This window comes from Myxine glutinosa, unplaced genomic scaffold, assembly GCF_964187855.1.
Source record: "Myxine glutinosa unplaced genomic scaffold, kmMyxGlut1.1 SCAFFOLD_185, whole genome shotgun sequence".
NCBI classification, from domain to species: domain Eukaryota; kingdom Metazoa; phylum Chordata; class Myxini; order Myxiniformes; family Myxinidae; genus Myxine; species Myxine glutinosa.
Genome location: NW_027616375.1, coordinates 175284 through 200728, shown reverse-complemented (window position 1 = coordinate 200728; position 25445 = coordinate 175284). Strand labels below are relative to the sequence as shown.

Sequence of the window (25445 nt, the reverse complement as noted above, 5' to 3'; positions counted from 1 at the left end):
ATCAGAAGATGTTCTCCATGCATGAACTTTACCTTCCTTAGGTATTAAAGCAGACGCTGTCCCAGGTCGACTAAATCAAGTAACATTCTCTTCTTCAATACCGGGACTATTTTTTGGACAATGTTCAGAAATTTGCGGGGCGAATCATAGTTTTATACCCATCGCTATAGAAGTGATTTTCCTAAAAACCTTTGAATCATGAATCATCAAGTTATCATTAAGAAGCTAAGACAAAGCGTTAGTCTTTTAAACTAATATCGGTGATATTAACCCTTAATGATATGCCTCAACTTAATCCCTCACCTTGACTATTAATAGCCCTCTCTCTATGAGTATGCTTCCCCTTTATAATACTATCTCTGTCCCTTTTTTTGCCCCTAACGCTTAAAACCAGCTTGCCCTCCACACTTAATTCTTCTCCTAATCCATGAATCTTACCGTGATAATATCTCTATTTAATACCTTTGAAAGTCCATATTTTCTCGGCTTCCCTTTAATAATTTTTATCGCAATCCTAATTAGTTTAACTATATTTATTTCCGATAACAACTTGCTGATTAAAAACCAATCCTCAATACTAGCTTCAACATTTTAAAAAACCACAACTAAAGAAATTTTTAGCCCTATCAAAAAGTCTGGTCATTCTTGAGCACTTCTACTTATAACCACATTAATATTTATCTTCTTAAATAACATTACCGGGCTTCTCCCCTATACATTCACTGTAACCTCCCAATTATCCTTAAACATAGCCATGGCTATTCCTCTATGACTAGGAACAATTTATTATAGGAGCTACCTCTCAGCCTTCCCACTCCCTGGCCCACTTACTCACAGAAGGAACTCCAATAACCCTAGCCCCCTTCCTAATTGTTATTGAATCAATTAGTATTATTATTCGCCCCTTAGCCTTAGGAGTCCGACTAACAGCCAATATTACAGCGGGCCATTTACTTATTCACTTAGTTTCTCTAGCCCTTATTAATCTTACCAAATCCTTACCTTTACTTTTTCTGACCTTTTCAGTATTCATTTTACTCTTAATTCTAGAACTAGCAGTATCCTTTATTCAAGCCTATCCTATGTATTTGTGATACTCGTCAGTCTTTACCTAGAAGAAAACTTAATTTAACTATGACCAAACAAATACACGCCTTCCATATAGTTAACCCTAGCCCAGGGCCTCTCACTGGGGCAGCTTCTGCTTTCATGTTAACTTCAGGGTTAGCGATATGATTTCACAAACACTCCAACACTTTAATCTTCCTTAGTATAATTCTTATACTCCTAACCATATATCAATGATGACGGGACGTTACCCGAGAAGGAACTTTCCAGGGTCATCATACCTCATTAGTCCAAAAAAGCTTACGGTACGGAATGATCCTTTTTATCGTATCAGAAGTATGCTTCTTTTTTGGCTTTTTCTGAACTTTTTATCACTCCAGCCTCTCGCCCTCCCCCGACCTAGGAATAATATGGCCCCCTAAAGGGGTCATCCCTCTAGACCCATTCGAAATCCCTCTGTTAAACACCGCCATCCTTCTTGGCTCAGGAGTCTCAGTTACATGGGCCCATCACAGCCTTATAGAAAAAGCCCATAAAGACATAATCATCAGCCTTTCTATTACTATCATTTTGGGAATTTACTTTACTTTACTCCAAGCAATAGAATACTTTAACTCAACATTTAATATCTCAGACAATGCATATGGTTCCACCTTTTTTGTAGCAACGGGATTTCACTGGCGACATGTAATTATTGGAACTCTATTCCTTACTGTCTGCCTCTTACGTCAACTTATATTTCACTTCACTTCTTCCCATCATTTCGGGTTTGAGGCTGCTGCCTGATATTGACACTTTGTAGATGTTGTATGACTATTCCTATTCATTTCCATTTACTGATGAGGATCTTACTTTCTAGTATAATTAATACTTATGACTTCCGATCACTCAATCCTGTTACACTCAGGGGAAAGTAGTCTTACTAAACCTCAGACCTATAATTACACTCCATATAGAGTTGTACTACCTTTCCTAATCACACTCTTTTTACTTCTCATCATTAAATTTCTACCAATAAACATCCCAGATAAAGAAAAGCTCTCCCCCTACGAGTGCGGATTTGATCCCTCAGGATCTTCCCGACTCCCTTTTTCAATAAAATTCTTTCTTGTAGCTATTCTATTTATTCTATTTGACTTAGAAATCATCCTTCTTTTCCCATTAGCATGAGCATTAAATTCTCAATCTCATTCCAACTCTATTATTCTAGCCTCTGTCTTTGTTGTTATTTTAACCCTAGGCTTAATTTAGGAATGACTTAAAGGGGGGTTAGAATGAACTGAATAATCTGGTAATTAGTTTATTAAAACATTTAATTTCGACTTGAAAGATTGCAACAAATTGCAACTACCCTAATCAACCCCGCAACATTCATTATTTCTTTTATAATTGCACTTTCTGGATTAGCCTTCTATCAAACCCACCTTCTCTCTTTATTTCTCTGCCTCGAAGGTATGGCCTTATCAGTCTTTTGTCTCATAGCAATCTCTTCATCCTACACTCTTTCCCTCTCCACCATCCCATTGCCATTAATTATACTAGGGCATGCCCGTACTATATATATATCTAAAATTATATCCCCCCCCCTCTATTTACATGAAATGGTTTGGTCCAGCGAACGGCTTGCGTGAACGGAAAGCGAACGGCTTGCGAGTCCGTAAGTCCGGAAGTGACGTCCTCATTTGACTGTCCGGAAGGTCGCATATCGCAGTTACGATGAATCGCAAATTAGTTTTAATTAGTTTTAAAACATAGTTTAACGCCAACATAGTTTGCCAACGTGAAATAAATGAATACGCTCTCAAATGTGCCGTCCGAGGCAGAGTCTGTTCGCCACGTTCGGCACACGTGATAGCTCGCTGCTCTCTGATTGGTTGAATCGTTTTTTGGACATAGCTCGGTAACTACTTGTCCGATTAATATGAAACCTTGAAAAGGCACATCCTCAGGTCCCCAGCAATATACCTGGCAAGTTTCAAGTATATCGGACCCGTGGTTGGCGAGAAACAGCGGTCACAGACAAACAAACACACAGAGATTACTGGAATTATAGATAGATTGTAACGAATGTGAAAAGTATGGTTTTGTTGTGTTTTAACTGACCCTCGTAGAGTAAATAAGGTCGAAGGACGTCCCCCTAGTTAATTCCATGAAACTTACACAGGCCACGATATATCTTTTTAAATAGCTTATTTCCTTATTCTATGTAGGCTAAATATGTGTTTCCCACTAGATTGGCTCTGCATTGTATCAAACGAAATAAGCGTAGGCCCCTTTCAATTTCCCCAATCATCTCCGCTCTCCAAAGTTCCTTTCAAAAGCAGTGCGAGTGGTGTTCAATCCCGCAAGCCGCCATTGCCCATGTGCTAATCTCGGAGAAGAGGGGGGTAGGAGCCGCCAACTCACGGGCGTGGCACGTCGTCATGATCAAATGGGAATCGGACAGCCCTAACAGCCAACCAGCACCGCGGTGAGCGACCCGGTAGGCGTGCCCTCGCAGCCGGCGGCTTGATTCCGACCCGAGTAATAAAAGCGACTGGGAGGGACTGCTTCGGCAGATGAGAGATGAGATGAGAGGAGAGATGAGCTGTGAGATGAGCTGTGAGATGAGAGATGAGAGACGCTCCAAACCAAAAAGGAGAAGTACTTGGAGATGAAACAAGCTTTGGCGAGATGCGCTGAGAGGAGGGAGATGGCTCCACCAGAAGGAGAGGAGCAGGTGTGACCGAGCCAGCGCGTGACGTCCACAGCATCAGCAGCGTCGACGCGACCGAGGGTTTTCCTGCCAAAAACGCGAAGAATTGGGAGCTGCTACCTCCAGCCCTGCCGGTTGCAGGGACCTGACCCTGCCTCCCTCTCCAGCAACCCACCTCCGCCATTCCTGCCTGCAATTTCCCCCGTGTAAGTGTGAACGTCGTCTGTCTTAATCGTTGTCCTGGGGTTAAGTAAACTGCATAGATAAGCTAATGATTCACTGTGTGACTGCTTCTTCCATCCATTGCTTGTAAATAACTTTGATCGCTCCTTCTTTTTGCTTGTGTGTATAATAAATCCTGTTATTCCTCCGTACTCTGTCTTCTTCTCTCTTCCTTCTCTTTCGGTTGCTTTAGAGGTTTCCTGATTGAATACCTGTGGCGCGATTGGTCAACGTTGGGGGAGTCGGGCCAATCGGGGATCCTGTAACGGTCGCGGTTGACCATCCGCTCGGCCCAAAGTAACATCTTGTCCGCGACCCGTAACAATTGGCGTCAGGAGTGGGATACGAGGCCCGAACCAATTTTTTTTTTAAAACGTCGAGAAAAAATTTGGTCAAAATTACGAGCTGCCGAAATTTTGTTGTTTTATAAAACCCGAATTTTGAGATCGCGCCATGGACAATCAAGGCGATCGGATGCCGGTGGGTGAGCTAGAGGAGGGGTTAGGAGTAACCCAGGACCTCGGGGTAATGTATATGGAGGAGGTGGTTGAGGGGGTATCAGGCGCACAAAATGGCGCTGTCGCGCACGAGGTTACGGCGCGCAAAATGGCGCCTCGCACATGGCCACGGCGACCGTGCCCGCGACAGTAGCAGCGCCGCCGTTGGATTCGGACCTTTTGTTGCTACAAATCGGGGCCCTTATGGACAAAATGAGGGACGAAGCAAGGGCTAATAGTGAGCGATTGGGGGGCAAAATGGGAGAAATGGGGGAACGGCTAGAAGCTAAATTTGAGGGGTTAGACAACGGGATAAAAGAGGTAAAGAAGGGGTTAACGGGGGTGGAAAATAGAATGGCTGCCCAGGAGAATCAGTTAGAGGGGGTGAAAAATGGGTTAATGGGGTTAGAAAATAGGATGGAAGACAAATTGCGGGAGATAGGGGAGCAATCCGCCCGGGAAATCGAACAGATGGGGAACCAAATAGAGGAGGTGAAAATCGGGTTAGAAAGTAAACTGGATGCTCAGAGGGATGAATTGGGACAGATGAGGGTGGCATCTACAAAAGAGATGGAGGAGATGAAAGAGGGGATACGACGAGGTGTAAGTGAGGAGGTTTCGGGGCTACGCGAGGAGGTAAAGCGAGGTGAGAAGCATATGGAGAAAGAGGTGAGGAATAATACGGCTAGGTTACAGGGGGGCATAGAGGGTCTGACGGAGGAGGTGGAACAGCTGACAGAGGGACAAGCGGAGTTCGTGGAGCAGGTTCAAAGGAACACTGCAGTACTAGGAGGGTTAAAGGCGACACAAAAAGAAATTAAAAATGACTTCATAGCGACACAGAGGCAATGTCAGATGGTACGTGAGGGACTGTCAATGAGGTTGGACGAGGTGACAGAGGTAATGGAGACAAAGGACCGGCAGGTGAGGATGCACATAGGGACGGTCACGGTAGCCTTAGAGGACGAACTTGAGGAGACGCACCGGGAAATAAAAGAGGTGAAGTGGAAGAAGAGGTGAGTGAAATTAAGAAGGGACGGACAGAAACTAAGAGTGAGATAAAGGAGGAAGTAATGGAATATGTACAAGGTCGGTGCTCAACTCATGATGTGCACCTCACCAACCAAATAAAGAGTGTGCAGGTGGCAGAGGAGGTGCGACGAAGAGGTGCCAAGGTGAGTGGCGATATAATCGGAAATGTACATGATGTGACGGGAGCTTCAGTCGGCTTGGGGGTTGTTGTGGACCCGGGTGTTCGTGAGAGGCCGTTGGTGAAGTGTGCGACAGGTCTGGTGTGCGAGAATGTCCGGCCATGGGGTGTGTGAGGAAAAAGTGCGCGCCGAGGAAAGAGTGCACTGTCGAGAGTGAGTTGGTTGTAGCACGTGTGCGAGGGAGCACATGGAAGCGCGTAGTGAGGAGTGTTACAGAGGATGTAACGGAAGCATGCACGCCTGTGATGAGTGTTAGAGGAAGTAACGAAAAAGTGTACGCAAGAGGATGCGCGAGAAAGGTGTGTAACGGACGGGTGCATGGGGAAAGAGTGCGCTGTCAAAAGTAAGGAAGAATGCACACCTGTGGTGAGTGTTACAGAGGGTGTAATGGAAGAGTGTGCGCGAGAAAGGTGTGTAACGGACAGGTGCATGAGGAAAGAGTGCGCTGTCGAGAGTAAGGGTGAGTGCGCTGTCGAGAGTAAGGGTGAGTGCGCTGTCGAGAGTAAGGGTGAGTGCGCTGTCAAGGGTGGTGGTGAAAGTAGTGAGAGTGACACGGAGCGTGAGTTGGTTGTGACAGGTGAGCGAGGATGTACACCTGGAATGGAAGGATGCACATCTGGAATGGTAGAGCGTGTATGGGAATGCACGCTGGAATTGGTCGTGAGGCACGTGGTTGGGTGTGCGAGTGAGAGCACACCTGTGATTGTCACAGAGGAGGTGACTGAGGAGGGGGCGCGAAGAGGTGTGTTGGTGAGGTGTGCGAGCGACGAGTGTGTGAAAAGGTGTTCGGTGGTCAGGTGTGTGACCAAGTCTGTGAGTGGAATGAGTGTACCTGGGTGTGTAAGAGAAGGTGCAATGACCAAGAGCAGGGAGACGGCTGGATGTATGAGCAAGAAAGGGGTAGCGTATGCGTGTAAGCATGCAGGTGAGGCATCGACGGTAACCGGGTTAGCGGTTAGAGCGACTTATAGCCGAATCGGGCCCTCGGTGCGTGCCGGGCTTCGCGTGCCGCGAGCACCAGCGGGGATCCGAGCCACGGCGGGTTCGAAAGGACCGCCGTACGCGATCCACGCTGGGCCTCGCTTGGAACGGCCGCGTCCGTGCTCCACTAGGCGGAGCGGGCAGCCCGATAGGAAGGGTCGTCATGGCGACCACTTTTTATTGAGACGTTCCGGCAGGTCGAGATCGGGCAATTGGATGGCTCCGCGCCGAGGTGGTGCGTGGGATCTCGGCACGGGTAAGCCCCAGTCCCTGCACCGAGTGCCGGACGCATCCAGCCGCCGGCACCAAAGAACCCGCGTTCATTGCTCGGCTGTACGAAGCCGGGCTGTAGACGTGAATTGGCGCACCGAGAGGATTAATAAGTAGACGGGTGATGAGGTTAGCGTTTTGGACCCAAAATTAGAAAAGGGCAAAAATTTGATGATTGGAATAGGATTGGTAGAGTGATTGGAAATTTTTGATTTGTTGGATTTGGACGAGCGAAATTGATAGTAGGACCTCCCCGATGTGGTGGGATGGCAAATCCACCATCCCTCACACCAGGGGGCAAAGGAGCACTCGATTTATGGGGTTTATGGCAGTGAAAACTAGCCTGGGTGGGTTAGGATATTGTGTGTAGGGCCCTAGAAGATGACATTAGGTGACGTTAAGATTAGTTAGTGACAATGATACCTGTAGTGGGGACGCAGGTAGATTAGTGTGGATTATAATGACGTGGGAGCGCAATAGTTTAAAGGGACGACTGGGAAGCGCAAGTTTCAGAGGGGAGTAGTTTGCTGAGATGATGCCGTGTGGGTGAGGATTGAACACGTGTGATTGAACAGGTGTGATTGCACAGGTGTGCAACTGAACAGGTGTATGGAGCAGTGTTTGAGTGATGGTAATGGTGAGGTGTGTTGTGTTGACCAAATGGTCCAGGAAGAAAGGAGGGTGCAGGTGGCACCAGGTATGATTGCACAGGTGTGCAACGACAGGTGAATGGAGAACAGGTGTATGGAATAAATGATATGGAGTGTTGGAATGGATGGTCGTGGAGTGAGTATGGTGGAAACAATGGAGTGGAGTGGATGGTGCGAAGGTGTGAATGGGGGAAGAGAGGACCCCCATCACGAATACCCGGGGCGGGTAGTGTAAGTGTTAGGTAGAGGGTATAGGTAAATTGTGGTTGGATATTGGCATCTGTGGTGCGAGGTGAAAGAATGGTATTTGGATGGGTGCATTAGTGTTGTGGAAATGGCTGGGCGTGTAGCCTGTTAGTGTGTGTAGTTGGTTTGGGCACTCCACCACTGTGAGGATGTCGGCCAGGTGAGGCCGCAGGTGGGCTCTGGGAGCCGGTAGAGTTGTTGTGGATGGGGCCCGAGGATCCGGAGGACGGACCCGGGTAGCCCAGTGCCAGAGGGCACCGAGTGGGGTGACAGAGCCAGGAGGGGCCTTCCCCAGCTAGATAGGTTAGGGTGAGGAGCTAGGTAAGCTCGGGTGGCAACAGCAGTGGTGGAGGTGTGCAGGTGGGTAGACCTGCTGGGAGAGCTACACGTCACAGCCCAGAAATTGTGCAAGGGCACCGGGAGATGAATCGGGGGAGTGAGACCCCAAATTGAGAAGCACCACAGTTTGGTCAATGGGAATTTGGTTTTTAGAACCCATAGTGTAAGTGGCCAATGGATTGGCAGGGAGAGACCCCGGGTAGTGTAAAGTGTGTTAAAGTCATTTAGAGGATAGTTAGGAAGAAGGATCTCCTCGCACCATCTGCATCCACTCACCTGAGGTGACAGGTACTCCACACCATGCCATGTTTTGATTATTTTTTATGTGCAAATGTTTTGAATTGTGAGACGCATCATGACGTGGGTGTGACATTGTGCTTGATGTTCCATCTCTGCCTCCTTATGAGGATTGATGATGAATTTGGTGATGGCAAATTTTGAAGTAGAGGGATTGGAGACGAATTTGGTGTAGAAGGGAAAGATGGGGAAGACGAGACGTAGTGACGAATTTGTAAAGGTGTAAATTGTTGTAAATATTGGGTAAGGGCAACGGTAGTGTAGGTGACGGGGGGGGGGTGACGTACTGTAGGGACGAGTTTTTCTCACTTCGCTCTCCGTACGCACTTCACCCTGCATTGCCTTTATTGACGTGTACCCTTGTGACCTTACCCCTCGCTCATTTATCTTCCCCCCTTTTGTCTCCCACTTGAGGACCTGTGCGCCATTGGGCGCCGAGGGGAGCGTGCGTGAGGTGGCGATTGTGCGCCCGAGATTCTCAGAACCAGCATGCATTGCGTTGATGTACCACTTTATGGACCGCTGTTCTGCGGCCAAGTACCACTTGATGGACCCCAGGTTCTGGGGCAGGGCACCTCTGTTGGAGACCGGCCATAGTGGCCAGGGAATCTTGCTTGCGGACCTCGGTAAGGTGGCACCTATGCCAAACAGGTGGACCACCCTTAGTTGGCCCCTGAGGCCCTAAATAAAAATGAACACAAGTGCTTTTTATTATTTCCAAGTAGGCCGCATGAAGCCAGAAGACGTCGGGAAGAACATCGGCTCAGCAGAAAAAGAGAAGACCACCACCAGTTGTTTTGTTGTGTTTATTATGAACAGTGGTGACTGTGCACCGAGTGGTGCTTTTGGTGCTTTGTGGTGCTTTTGGGTGCTTTGGTGGTAGTGGTACTGGTGCATCGATGCAATGCGTGCTGTCTCCTCCCTCCCAACAGGAATTTCTTTTTCTTGTTCCCTAAAAAGAAAAAAAACACAGGTCCTGAGTTGCGTTGTAAATAAGAAATAACGTCTCTGTAAATAATGCTCCCCACCGTAAATGTATAGTTTGAGAACAATTCCGTAATTCGGTTAGCTGTGGGCTTGAGTCTGTTAGACAGGGTGCAATGCAGCAGGGGGACATATTTATTTGTGTTTTAAGATTGTCACACTCAGGGTCAGGTTAATTGTAGAGGGAATTACACCTACGTGTCACACTAAGTTAAAGTTTTGTAGGCCTGAGAACGGGCCTGAAGAACGGAGGGTGCAGTGTAACGAATGTGAAAAGTATGGTTTTGTTGTGTTTTAACTGACCCTCGTAGAGTAAATAAGGTCGAAGGACGTCCCCCTAGTTAATTCCATGAAACTTACACACAGGCCACGATATATCTTTTTAAATAGCTTATTTCCTTATTCTATGTAGGCTAAATATGTGTTTCCCACTAGATTGACTCTGCATTGTATCAAACGAAATAAGCGTAGGCCCCTTTCAATTTCCCCAATCATCTCCGCTCTCCAAAGTTCCTTTCAAAAGCGGTGCGAGTGGTGTTCAATCCCGCAAGCCGCCATTGCCCATGTGCTAATCTCGGAGAAGAGGGGGGGTAGGAGCCACCAACTCACGGGCGTGGCACGTCGTCATGATCAAAGGGGGGAATCGGACAGCCCTAACAGCCAACCAGCACCGCGGTGAGCGACCCGGTAGGCGTGCCCTCGCAGCCGGCGGCTTGATTCCGACCCGAGTAATAAAAGCGACTGGGAGGGACTGCTTCGGCAGATGAGAGATGAGATGAGAGGAGAGATGAGCTGTGAGATGAGCTGTGAGCTGTGAGATGAGAGATGAGAGACGCTCCAAACCAAAAAGGAGAGGTACTTGGAGATGAAACAAGCTTTGGAGAGACGCGCTGAGAGGAGGGAGATGGCTCCACCAGAAGAAGAGGAGCAGGTGTGACCGAGCCAGCGCGTGACGTCCACAGCATCAGCAGCGTCGACGCGACCGAGGGTTTTCCCGCCAAAAACGTGAAGAATTGGGAGCTGCTACCTCCAGCCCTGCCGGTTGCAGGGACCTGACCCTGCCTCCCTCTCCAGCAACCCACCTCTGCCATTCCTGCCTGCAATTTCCCCCGTGTAAGTGTGAACGTCGTCTGTCTTAATCGTTGTCCTGGGGTTAAGTAAACTGCATAGATAAGCTAATGATTCACTGTGTGACTGCTTCTTCCATCCATTGCTTGTAAATAACTGATCGCTCCTTCTTTTTGCTTGTGTGTATAATAAATCCTGTTATTCCTCCGTACTCTGTCTTCTTCTCTCTTCCTTCTCTTTCGGTCGCTTTAGAGGTTTCCCGATTGAATACCTGTGGCGCGATTGGTCAACGTTGGGGGAGTCGGGCCAATCGGGGATCCTGTAACGGTCGCGGTTGACCATCCGCTCGGCCCAAAGTAACATCTTGTCCGCGACCCGTAACAATATTAACTTTTTCAGTCTGTGAGGCAGGCCTATCTCTAGTGCTTTTAGTGACTATAACTCGAACACACGAAAATGATTTAATATCATCATTAACCCTCCTAAAATGCTAAAAACAATTTTTTCACTAATTTCTATCATTCCAATAACCTTGAGTTTTAAGAAACAATTCTTCTGAACAGCATTTGGCTCCATCATTTTTAATACCATTCCTATTTTTATTCTTTACTCCATTATCTTTTAATTCATCCTTCCTCATGCATTTACAAAACAAACTATTCGGCTATGATATAATTTCAACTCCTTTAGTATTCCTATCTCTTTGAATACTTCCCCTCATAGCTCTAGCCAGCCAACATCACATAAAAAAAGCCCTCTTTCATACCAACGTCTATATATCGCTATTCTAATTATCATACAAACATTATTAATTCTGACATTTCTGTCCACAAACATAATAAACTTCTATATCCTCTTTGAATCATCACTTATTCCTATCCTACTAATTATTTTCCGGTGAGGGAACCAAAAAGAACGTATTAGCGCAGGCATTTACCTCTTATTCTACACTCTTATTGGCTCATTACCTCTTCTAGCATCACTATTATTCCTCTCAAATACTTTATCCACCCTGTATATCCCTATTCTTAGAATAGAATCTTCAGAAATATACCATAGCCCCCTTTTATGACTAGGTTGCTTTTCTGCCCTACTTATTAAAACCCCTCTTTTCGGCTTCCATCTATGACTACCTAAAGCTCATGTAGAGGCTACAATTGCAGGCTCAATAACACTAGCAGCCTTAATACTTAAATTGGGGGGTTACGGAATAATCCGACTATCTCTCATACCTTTCCTCCACTCACCTAAACTATCACTAATTTTAATTTCTTTTGCTCTTTGGGGGGCGATCATAACCAGTTTCATTTGCCTTCGCCAAACAGACCTAAAAGCTTTAATTGCTTACTCATCTGTCAGCCACATGGGGCCGATAACAGCCAGCATTATAACCCTATCTCTATGACCTGCTTTTATTATAATGATTGCTCACGGATTATCATCTTCAGCATTATTTTTTTTAGCAAACTCAAATTACGAAAAAACTAACACACGAACTATTATTCTTTTACGTCATACACAAATACTCCTCCCTCTTACTAGTCTATGATGACTATTTATTATTTAAACCAACTTAGCTATACCCCCCTCTATTAACTTTATCTCTGAAATCACTATTATATCCTCCCTTTTTATATGATCCCCTTTAACTTTCCCTCTCTTAGCACTAACAATAGTAATTACAACAACATACTCCATGTCAATATTTATACTAGCACAAGGAAAACTTTCAAAAATAACAAAAATCCTCTCCCCCTTTTCAACCCGTGAACACTTAACCCTCTTCCTTCACCTTTTTCCTATAATTGCAATTATAGCTTATCCCAATATAATTATTAATATCTTCTGCTAATGTAATTCAACAAGAATATCAGAATGTGATCCTGAAAATAAGTACTAACTTCATTAACCAGAGATGATACTTCAGGAATTGCTAATTCTTGTTTCTGTGACTAAGCCCTCAGCATCTTTATGTTTCTAAAGGAAATAGCTATCCAATGATTTTAGGTGTCAACATTTTCTGGTGCAAAGCCAGATAGAAACTATAGCTTATAATATCACCTCCTTAATAACCAATTTTTGTTTAATCACTACTATTCTGTCATTGACACTTTCATTTAAACAAAATTCTGATAATAACCAAATCACCAAATACATACGTAATGCATTTATTATCAGTCTTCTCCCACTAATCATCTATATTGATCAACAAATAGACTCAAGCTCTTCCTTCACATCAACCTTCAATATAATCTCCTTCAATCTCCTCTTAGGATTTGAGGCAGATATGTACTGCTTAACATTCTTCTCAATCGCACTTTATATCACCTGATCAATCATACAATTCTCTCTTTGATACATGCACGAACACAATAACACCTTATTCTTTAAATACCTCACTATATTTTTAATCTCCATACTTTGCTTCCTTTCAGCCAATAATCTCCTTCAACTTATCCTAGGCTGAGAGGGTAAAGGAATCATATAATTCTTACTTATTAACTGATGACACAACCGTCTTGAAGCTAACTCAGCCGCTATACAAGCCATTATTTATAATCGCATTGGTGATACCGGACTGATCATTTTTATAATCCGATCAGCTCTATTTACCAACTCATGAAATATAAAACAAATTTTCATTCTACAAAATAATTCAATAGACCTGTGATTGCCCCAATTAGGGATCGTACTAGCCGCAACAGGAAAATCAGCCCAATTCATACTTCACCCGTGACTCCTATCTGCAATAGAAGGACCTACTCCTGTCTCAGCACTACTCCACTCTAGTACTATAGTAGTGAGCGGGGTATTTTTACTGATCCGATTCTACCCGATAATGAAAAATTCACAAATAATTATCTCAATTATTTTATGCTTAGGAGCTATAACAACCCTTTTTGCCGCATTATGTGCTTCCTCACAAACAGATATTTAAAAAATCATCGCATTTTCAACCACCAGCCAACTAGGATTAATAACAGTTACTATTGGTATTAATCAGCCCCAACTAGCATTCCTTCACATATCCACACATGCCTTTTTTAAACCCCTCTTGTTCTTGTGCTCAGCATCTATCATCCACACAATCAATAATGAACAAGATATTCGAAAAATAGGTTCACTGCACCTAATTCTGCCATTCACATCATCTTGCACCTTAATTTCTTCCTTAGCCCTAATAGGCATGCCTTACCTGTCCGGCTTCTATTCAAAAGATATTATTTTAGAAACGCTGAACATATCCTATGTCAACGCCTGAGCCCTCTTATCGACAATATTAGCAACTGCTCTAACCTCAATTTACAGCACTCGCTTAATTCTCCTTTCTATAACTATAACCCCCAACATTAACACCCTTATCTTTCTTAAAAAAGATAAAAACTTATTCAACCCTCTAATTCGCCTTACTTTAGGAAGTATTATTTTTGGCTTTATCATCTCCACATTCTTCTTGCCAGAAAAACAACCTAACTTTTCAATCCCCTTTAATAGCAAAATTTTACCAACAATTATACTAATCCTTGTTTCTTCATTAACACTTTATTTCATGAACAATCATAAATTTTCACACATACCTCCCTTATTTTTCCCCTCTATATCAGGCTATTTCCCTACCATCTTTCACCGCCTATTCTCATACTATTTCCTTCTTTTCCCTAAAAAGGTTTCTTCATCCCTCTTGGATATTCTATGATACGAAACCTTAGGCCCAAAATCTATTTCACATAACCTTTCCTCCTCATCATCCCTTTTCAATAAACTATCCCAAGGAACAATTTATAATTATATCACAATCTTTGTTATTACTATTCTCTCTTCCCTCTTAACCTCCACCCTATACTTCTAATGATCCGATAAGCTCCGCGCTCCGCACTCTTAGTAATCTCTAAAATCACTAATAAAGCTAAAAACAACCCAAGGCCCCCAAAAACAATCAGCAACCAACTTTCCCCATACAAAACGCCTGCCCCAAGAAAACCATTATCCACACCCCCCTCTCCCAACATATTCAGAACTCCATTATCTGCTTTCAAATAACCACTATACCCCAAAAATACAACAACCAAAACGCCTAAAGCTATCTTTATAAGTACCTCCTTCACAATAACAGTAGGGTACAAATCTAAGACTAATGCAGTACAATAACTAAAAACAACTATCATACCCCCCAGATAAATTAATAAAAGTGAAAGCGACAAAAATGAATTTCCTTTCGCCAAAATAATTAAACACCAACCAAAGAAACAATAATTAACCCAAGCGCCCCAAAATAGGGGGAAATATCCACAACTAAAATAACTATTCCAATAAGAAATAATATTTCTAAAATTATTATAATTTTCATTATTCTTACTCAACAACTTGAGACCAACGCTATGAAAAACCGCTATTGTACTTTCAACTACAAGAACATGACCAAAATTTTCCAAAAATCAGATCCTTTTATTAAAATTGTCAACTCTGCTTTGGTTGACCTGCCTTCCCCCTCTAACATCTCCTACTTATGAAACTTTGGCTCCATTTTAGGACTTTGCCTATTTTTTCAAATCGTTACTGGACTTATTCTTACTATACACTTTTCGCCCTCCATCCACATAGCCTTCTCCTCAGTCATCCACATTGTCCGTGACGTAAATCACGGGTGATTTATCCGAAACTTTCACATCACTGGAGCATCATTATTCTTTTCTTGTATATTTATTCACATTGGGTGAGGAATCTACTACGGCTCTTACAAAAATATCAAAACCTGATACTCAGGAGTTATCTTATTCATCTGTGCCATAGTAACCGCATTCTTCGGTTACGTTCTTCCCTGAGATCAAATATCGTTCTGAGCTGCCGCAGTAATCACCAATCTTCTTTCTGCAGTCCCTATAATGGGAACCCACCCGCATAGTAGAAACAGTTTGAGGGGGCTTCTCTGTGGGGGACCCAACACTTAAACGATTTCTCGTCCTCCATTTTCTTGTCCCCTTTCTAATAATTGCAGTATCACTAACTCATTTACTTTTCTTACACGAGACAGGTTCAAGCAACCCTATAGGAATAAACCCCAATCTTGATAAAGTACCCTTCCATCCATACTTCTCTTTTAAAGATATCCTAGGATTTCTAATTATCCTCTCCTTTAATCTTCTTGGGCTCCACCCTATTCCCTTATCTTACCACAGATCCGGATAACTTTACCCAAGCCAACTCATTAGTTACTCCCCCCCATATCAAACCAGAATGATACTTCCTATTTGCTTATGCCATCCTTCGAGCAATTCCTAACAAACTAATAGGAGTTTTTGCTCTTATCATATCACTGTCTGTTCTTCTTTTTATACCATTTTTGATCAAATCCAACTTACGGTCATTAACATTCCAGCCTTTCATACAATTCACTTTCTGACTAATAATTTCTAATTTTATCCTACTTTCTTGACTAGGGGCCATACCCCTAGAGCCCCCATACACTACCATATCTCAAGTAACTTCATTCCTTTACTTTTTCATTTTCCTTTTCCTGTTCCCCTTAGTCAGCTACAAAGAAAACAAGTACCTAAACTCATGTTATCCCCCTTTCTAACCTTTCCTTTAGAACATAAACCTTTTATAGTTTCAAACAAAACATTGATTTTGTAAATCAACAATGAGATCCCATCTCTAAAAGGAAACTCAGAGAAAAGGAATACTTCCTTACCTTTAATTCCCAAAATTAAAATTCTTATAAACTATTCTCTGCTTCACTACCTATATTGCCCCGCCCACCTTTCTGAGGGTGGGTGGGGTTTTTACCCATAACCGTAATATCCCATCATAACCTTTTATCACCCCCATATTATACACCTTGACCTATCCTGAGCGCTAAATGGCTAAACGGACTCCCATTTAGACCCCTCCTAAACTACCCCGCCCCTTCCATAGGGTCGGGGCACTACCCTAATCTGTAAAATCTCACCATCACCTCTTACCATTTTACATTTTATGTTCCCAATTTTATTTAGCTTGCTTAAATGACCTAAACGGGCTCACCTGTTTAGATTCTACCTATATTGCCCCACCCACCTTTCTGAGGGTGGGTGGGGTTTTTACCCATAACCGTAATATCCCATCATAACCTTTTATCACCCCCATATTATACACCTTGACCTATCCTGATCGCTAAATGGCTAAACGGACTCCCGTTTAGACCCCTCCTAAACTACCCCGCCCCTTCCATAGGGTCGGGGCACGACCCTAATCTGTAAAATTCTCACCATCACCTCTTACCATTTTACATTTTATGTTCCCAATTTTATCTAGCCTGCTTAAATGACCTAAACGGGCTCACCCGTTTAGATTCTGCCTATACTACCCCCCCACCTTTCTGAGGGTGGGAGGGGCATTACCCATTACCATAAAATCCTATAATTACCTTTTATCACCCCCATATCATGCACTTCAACACTATCCTGATCGCTAAATGGCTAAACGGGGCCCCCCGTTTAGACTCCCCTTATACTACCCCCCCCCCCCCACCTTTCTGAGGGTGGGCGGGGCATTACCCATAACTGTAATATCCCATCATAGCCCCTTATCACCCCCATATTTATGCGCTTCAACCTGTCTCTGTCTACTAAATGGCTAAACGGGCTCCCGTTTAGGCCCCACCTATACTACCCCACCCCTTCCATAGGGGTGGGGCACTACCCTAATCTGTAAAAAATCTCACCATTACCTCTTACCATTTTACATTTTATGTTCCCAATTTTATCTAGCCTGCTTAAATGACCTAAACGGGCTCACCCGTTTAGATTCTGCCTATACTACCCCCCCCCACCTTTCTGAGGGTGGGCGGGGCATTACCCATAACTGTAATATCCCATCATAGCCCCTTATCACCCCCATATTTATGCGCTTCAACTTGTCTCTGTCTACTAAATGGCTAAACGGGGCCCCCCATTTAGACTCCCCTTATACTACCCCCTCCTCTTTTTCTGAGGGTGGGCGGGGCATTACCCATAACTGTAATATCCCATCACAGCCCCTTATCACCCCCATATTTATGCGCTTCAATCTGTCTCTGTCTACTAAATGGCTAAACGGGCTCCCGTTTAGACTCCGCCTATACTACTCCCTCTTCTCCCCAAGTCCAAACGAGATATCACCCATAACCCTAAACCCTGACATTCCCGTAACAACTGCCTAAATTCTTATTAGCCCCTGTAGATTAACCTACGATTTGAGCCTCACACATCATCAGCACTTGGATATATTAAGGATTTTAAAAACCTTAAAATCTTTCAAACCCCTCCCCTATAACCCCCCCCCCCCCCCCGGGGTCAAGGATTTACTTAAATTAACGAAAACATAGAAGAACTCGGTGAACACACTGTTGCTCTTTTTTTCTTGTTTGGGGGGGGTCTGGTGGGGGACCCCCCCCAAATATAATAACATTCATTTATACTTTCCCTTTCACTAACTCAGCCCAAGTGCCCATCCCCTTGTTCTTGGTAACATTCATGCCCCGCTTTCCCATATTATGCGTGCTTCATCTCTTCTTCTTTCAAGTCTTATTCCACGGTAACATTGTGTCAATTAACCTTACATATCAGTGGTATTCACCCTCGTACGCTCTGCGTTTAGATCCTATTACTCTTTTCTTCCCCTTAGGTACATTACTTTTAGGGTTATACTCCGGCTTCGCGCTCCTTTCGACTCACCTCATCTATATAATTATTCCTCACCCCCTACTATACATTCGATTTCTTTCTTTTTCTAGGACATATATATTAACACTACTACTACTCACATACTAATATGTTGTTTTAAAACAAAACTTTGTTTTAAAACATTTGGTAAAAAATTACTCTGCCATGCTTCCTAACCGCACCCCAAAATACTTTATTTTTATATATTCTTTTTTATTTTTATATATTCTTTTTTATTTTTATATATTCTTTTTTATTTTTATACTTTATACATTTTACAGCCCCTGTAAATTAACCCCCCCTTTTTTCTCAACTGATTATTAATTAATACTTTTTTTTTAAGAAAAAAGGTACAAAAAGACCATTCGCCCCCCCCCCCCCCCCCCCTATAACCTCCATGGGGTTCAGGTATCCTATTTTTCAAAATTCTATCCACTTATAATTTTAGGTTGTTGGTTTCTTTTTTTAGGGTTTAGTTCATAGCTCCGTACGCTGCTCCATGCATCGCAGCCCCAATTGCTGGAAATAATAACCATACTCTAACTCGTTATACATTACCACCGCAGTCCGCGGTGCGGGCCCCGAGAATATACTAGTTTTCACACTTAGAACATTTCAAGAGACTACACCTTAATTCGCTTTGCGTCTTCATTGATATATTTCTTATCCACTTATGATTCCACCTTTATCTTTCTTTATTCGAATCTTCTTTTTCTTTCAAGGACTAATGTTATAATACTGCTATAAACATATAACAATGTCTATTTTTAAATAGACAGTCAAACTTCAGCTATCATCTATCTTAACATACAAAGGATCTTAAGTAGAAATATTATTTCTACCCGATCTTTCATGCAAAACAGGCTTTTAATAGTATTCCCGTTTTAAAAATCAACCTTACAAACATGTAGCAATCTCTTCTTAAAATTTAACCCCCTTACTCTTCCGAGTCCCCCAAAATTCCCAATTTAACCTTTTACTTTCTCAAAATCAAAAACATCTTTTTTTCAAAAACTTTATCCCCTTTTAACTTACATTTCAGTCACCAGAAACCAAATCTAAAGTGCTAACCTCAAAATATTTAACCACACTCTTACCAACAAGCACGAACACTTTTATAATTTATTCTCAATTTATTTTTATATATTCTTATAATTTATTTTTATATATATTTTTATATATCCTTTTCTACGTATTCTACTTTTCTACATATTCACCTGCATACTCCATGAATTCACTAGTATTCCCCAAAACATCAAAGAATAATATGCACCATACATATACTTACCCCTCACTCCTTTATATATATATTTATTATTTTTAATAATATTTTAAATATAAAATATATATTAAATAAAAATATACTGAGTGTATGTAGCTTAGCTTAAAGTATAATATTGAAGATATTAAGACAGATATTCATCTCAAACACATAAAGGGTTAGTCTTACCCTTAAAATTAGATTCTTCGAAATTTATACATGCAAATTTCCTCATTACAGTGAATTCCTTGATATTTTAAAATTATAGTGACTAAATAAGATTTATTATCCTAAATTAAAATTCTTTCACACCCCCAAGGGTATTCAGCAGTAATTAATATTGAGCAATAGACAAAAGTCTGACTCGATTAAAGAATTTTTAAGTGTCCAAAATCGTGCCAGCAGACGTGGCTATACGGTTGCTTAAATCTAATATTTGACGGTGTAAAGAGTAAATTTCATTACTATTCTTATCTAAAATTAAACCAATTTATTATAGTTAAATACATAAATTTTAAAAAACAAACTAAAGTAGTTTTAATAACTAAGTTTATAACTTTACGAAAGTTGGGGCTCAAACTAGGATCAGATACCCTACTATGCCTAACCGTAAACAAAGAATTTCTTCCGCCTGAATACTACGAGCCCAAGCTTAAAATTCAAAAGACTTGACGGTGTTCTACCCGCCTAGAGGAGTTTGTTTTTCAAATGATAATCCGCGATTCACCTCACCATTTTTATCAGTTTATATACCGCCGTCGCAAGCCAGCCCTTCTGAGGGATCAGGCAAAATGGTTTAAACCAAAACGTCAGGTTAGGTGTAACCAATAAAATGGCTAAAACGAACTACATTAATAATTTCTGTTATTTCTATTAAACAAATGAAAAATTAGTCAAAATTGAATTTAGGAGTAAACAAAACCAGACAGTTTTTTTGAACAGTGCTATAGAACATGCACACACCACCCGTCACTCCCTGTTACTTAGGGATAAGTCGTAACATGTTAAGTGTACCAGAAGGTGCACTTGGACCCCAAGATGTAGCTTAACTAAAGCATCTCTTTTACACCGAGAATATACTTGCGCAAAACAAGCCATTTTGAGCCTTAATCTTAGCTTTATTCCCCCCATTTACCTAATTATTTGAACCTTTTTAAGCTTAGTATTTTTAGAAAAGCAAGCCTAAAGCTATAGACAAAGTACCTTGAGGGAAAGTTGAAAAAATATGAAAATTAAAGCATAAAATAGTAGAGATCAATCCTCTTACCTCTTGCATCATAGATTAACTACCCAAAACAGACTATTGGAACTTTCTGATCCCCAAAATTAAATGAGCTACTCAAGAATAATACAAGAATCAACTTATTTCTGTAGCAATAGAATAAGAAAATTCTCGAGTAGGGGTGAAATGCCTATCGAATTTAATAATATCTGGTTACTTGAAAGAAGAATCTAAACCCGCTTTTATATCATTATCACTTATTGAATAATAATTAATTTTGTATAAAGAGTCAGTCATAAAAGGAACAGCCTTTATGACTCAAGGAAACAACCTTAGGAGAAGGAAAAATTTACCACCTTGTAGAGTAAAAATTGGCCTAAAAGCAGCCACTATAGAAAGCGTTACAGCCCATACTCACTCACTGTAAAAATTATAACTTTTTAATAACCCCTCTCAATTATATCAAGTAATATTATACCTCTATAATAGATAAAATGTTAAAATTAGTAATAAGGAGATTGTTCTCCTCTTTTTAATATTAGTGTAAACCGAAACGAACCCTCGTCGGTACCCAACGACTCTTAATTTAACAGAATAAAAGGCTTAAAGTACTTACTCAAGAAATACACCTTTCAAAACATCGTTAACCCAACACAGGAATATTTTTAAGAAAGATAAAAAGAATTAGAAGGAACTCGGCAAACTATGGCTTCGCCTGTTTACCAAAAACATCGCTTATTGTTATAAAAATATAATAAGTCCTACCTGCCCAGTGATTTTTTCAACGGCCATCTTTGATGATAACGTAGCATAATCAATTGTCTATTAATTATAGACTAGAATGAATGGATTAACGAAAGCCGAACTGTCTCCTATTTCCTATCAATGAAATTAACCTCTCTGTCCAAAGGCAGAGATAAACCTATAAGACGAAAAGACCCTAAAAGCTTCAAATATTAGATTACCTAGCTTAAACAACAACTAAAGAAAAGTTTTAATTCCTAAAATTTGGTTGGGGCAACCATTGATATTAAAGAATCATCAATAATTTAACTAATAACTTGCATAATATCAGAGTTACATCTCAATTAAGTAAGAAACTTATCAAAATGACCCAGAAAACTGATCAATGAACAAGTTACTTTAGGGATAACAGCGCTATTTCTTTTTAAAGTCCCCATCGACAAAGAAGCTTACGACCTCGATGTTGGATTAAGATATCCAAGTGGTGCAAAAGCTACTAACGGTTCGTTTGTTCAACGAGTAATATCTTACATGATCTGAGTTCAGACCGGAGTAATCCAGGTCAGCTTCTATCTATAACTAATTTTATTTAGTACGAAAGGAAAAATAAAATATAGCCTATTAAAAATTAATGCTATTTAAATTAATTTAAAACATTTACATTTTCAAGAGAAAATAACTTTTTAAAATAGCATAGCTGGTCTAATGCCATAGATTTAAATTCTATTATCATGAGTTCAAATCTCATTTTTAATATCATGATTTCTCAAATCATTAGCTCTTTACTCGCTTTTGTAATAATTTTAATCGCTGTGGCTTTTTTAAACTTTAATTGAGCGGAAAGTCCTGGGATATATGCAGCTCCGTAAAGGCCCTAATATCGTGGGCCCTTTCGGACCTTTCAAACATCCATTGTTGAGACAGTAGAAGCAGCATGTCCAGAGTAGAGTGACCTGGTCTGAACCCAAATTGATAATTGGAGATCAAGCCATTGGCGGTTCCATGACCTTGCTGATTATTGGGAGCAGGCTGATTGGTCTGTTTTTGGAAGGATCTGTTTTTGCACCTTTTTTGTGTAAAGGAGTAGTATTGGCTGATTTCCAAGCAGACGGCAGATGACCTTGAGCCCACAACTTTGAGATATCCTGTTCACAGTCAGACAGACAGACAGACAAACAGACAGGGGTGGAAACATAACCTTCATCCACCTTCGGTAGCGGAGGTAATGAATACTCAATGTGAATGAGAAGCTGCTTTATTCCTGTGACGAGTACTGACGAGCCTTCTGAGAGTTTATTTTCTATCAATTAAATTATCCATTCTATTTCTGCTTATTGGTCATTGTACATTGTCGAGGCTTTTGATGTTTGATATTGTCAGATTTGCAGATAAGTGCAGACAATTTTTATCTGTTGTAGAGGAAACAAAAAAGCTAATCAACTTTGTTGCTTTCAGTATTTTTGGTTAAATATGTGATGGGACATTTATGCAGAGTCATGGTGAAACAGGTACTTGTACTTGTTGTAATGTTTTGCTTGTCTTCACCATCATTGCAGGTCTGGCATTTCATTCCAGAAGATTGCTGGTGTTTGAACATTGTACCCAGTATATTTGCACAGCTGAGATGTCACTTTGGCGGAGTCCTCTCTCATTCACAATGAAATAGCCTCACCCTTCACAAGGTAGGATGCTGTCAGCCAGGACGCAGTGCACACAAAGTTAATGTTACCTTGAACGCATTCCTTTTGTACTATGGTACTCGCAAGATTGGGGAGTTACTTTAAACCTCCTTGTACTTGATTAGTTGGTGGAACAGATTTGATGATTGGCAGCATTCCAACAAGTAGTTTTCAAATGTGGAACATGGTCTTGCCATGTTGAACGAACAAACGAATGAAACGTTGAATGATATGGACTGTTTCCAGTGTTGGTGCATTTGAATGGAAACTTCTTTTTTTTTCATTATTTCTATTTTCTGTTGAAATCTGAAAATCCTGTAGCTTGTATCAGTTGTTTTATCAAATTGATTCTGGGAAGACTTTATTGTTTGGAAAGGAAATATTAATTTATTTCCATTGAAGTGGGCAGCAATAACTATGATTTGAACTCGACCTGGAGTCCAATTTATTGTAATAATTTTTATTAGTCCATGTCTTATTCTTCCCCACTTCTGCACCATTCCCCACTTTTTTTTCCTTTACAAGCGCGAGACTAGTAGCAGAGGAAGCGTAAGTAAATTGACAATGTATTGGGGTTGCGGCACAACAATTGTGCACGAGATAGGGAGACAGAGACGGAGACAGATCTGAAACCAGCAAGATGGTTAGGATAGGAAGGATTAATGGGAGTAATAAAGCTTGTGGGGAAGGGTGATACGAGATAGCGGTTTAAGCCATGGCGGGAAGCATGAGAAGGATCTGCCGCTGGAATACTGTTTCATAGATGGGAGTAGCGAGGATAAAAGGGGTTGAGGTGTGCAGTCAGCCTGGATTTTGGAGGTTTAACCAGCAGGGATTTACTGGAAGAATGTGTGCATATTGTAGTGGCTGAGGAGGGTCATGGAACTGAGAGCAGACAGAGCGAAATTGGAGAAGAAGTGGTTAAAAAAATTAATAAACAGAGACAACGAACCAGCTTGTGATATGAAAGCAACAGACCTTGTGCTTTAGCCTTTTCACAGTAGATTCCAATTCACATGTTGAGCTTTAGATTCCACAGAATCCAAGAGACAAATGTGTTGCTGAGGTGCCAACACATAGGAGTGAGCAATATTCCAATGAATGATGGATGGATAAAGGCCTTGTATACTGAGCAGCTCTGATTTTTCAAGAAATGACTTTGAATGCCTGAGGCCAGCTTTGTGATGTGGTTGATAAGCCCAGGGAGTTTGAGAGACTGAACCTTTTCCAGGTCCTAATCATGGAAGTAGTTAGCTGGTTTTGTTTTGTTTGTGTTCTTTTGGGGGATGCTTCTGTTTTATAATGCCAGAAGTAAAAGATAACATATAATATACGACTTTTTAAATGACGGAATCCACCTCGAGAAACGTCGGGGTTCCGGCCAGCATAGAGTATTGTTGCGTTCCCGAGGTGAACACCCCTGGGGATGGACAGCCGATCGAGCTTTACACTCCAAGGCATTCAATCCAATGGCGGTGTGAATACGCATGGGGGATGAGGGCAGCGAAGCTCTTACCTGTACGGATCCCACTGGACGTCCTTGACCCTGGTAATCAATTCAAACCGACACGGAATTATAATGCAAAAATACCGGCTGTATTGAAAGAAATGCCGGTAACAAAAGAATGCACGGTAAACTAAAATTCCTAATCGAGGGACCCTCCACACAGACTTGTATACAACACAAAGGGAAAAATAACTGGAAAATAATGCGTGTTTGTTTTTGTACTCTGCTTTGAGCTGATCTTGTACCCCGTCGGGAATCGTCACAGCCCCCTTGTCCTTGCGTGGGAAAATGCACCTCGGCATGCAGTTTGTGCGCGGAACCAGGCCATAGTGTGCCGTTCGTTCACTCCTGCTGCGCTCGTCGTCTGTGTCACACAGCACCGACGTCTCTCAGTGCACCCAGGCGACGCACAACCAGCACCGACGAGCCAAGGAAAGGACAATGCTGTCGCTCGAACCTATGAAAGCCAGGGACCATCAAGACAAAATGCGTGACTGCGTCTGCCTTCCACAAACACCAGGAAGCCAGAGGGATGCCGGATATAACTGCTCGTAATCGAGGCCAGCCTGGAGAGAGGGAAAATGTCAGGACCCAAGTCTTTTGTACCCAGGGCTATTACGTCATCTAACGATGTCCGCCATGCACCTTTCAGCGAGTCCTATCTCATCGCTCTATGGTATCCTAACCAATCACTGTTATTCAGGGCGTGACCTCATGGAGTTGCCTGCTTGATGTTCTGATGTGGTGGCTGGCGGCACCAGCGGTATTGTTCAATGTCCTGTTCCGGTTGTTTTTATTTGATGTTATTTTAGGATTGAGTGC

At 42.0% G+C, this 25445-nt stretch overlaps 1 long non-coding RNA gene across 1 annotated transcript in view; it reads left to right on the top strand.

Moving 5' to 3' along the window:
- LOC144888948 (uncharacterized) overlaps positions 1-25445 on the top strand; it is a 137476-nt gene that overhangs the window by 89662 nt on the left and 22369 nt on the right. The window contains exon 2 of the long non-coding RNA XR_013621481.1: positions 22994-23119. This is a non-coding gene — a long non-coding RNA (uncharacterized LOC144888948). The remainder of the gene's footprint in view (positions 1-22993; positions 23120-25445) is intronic.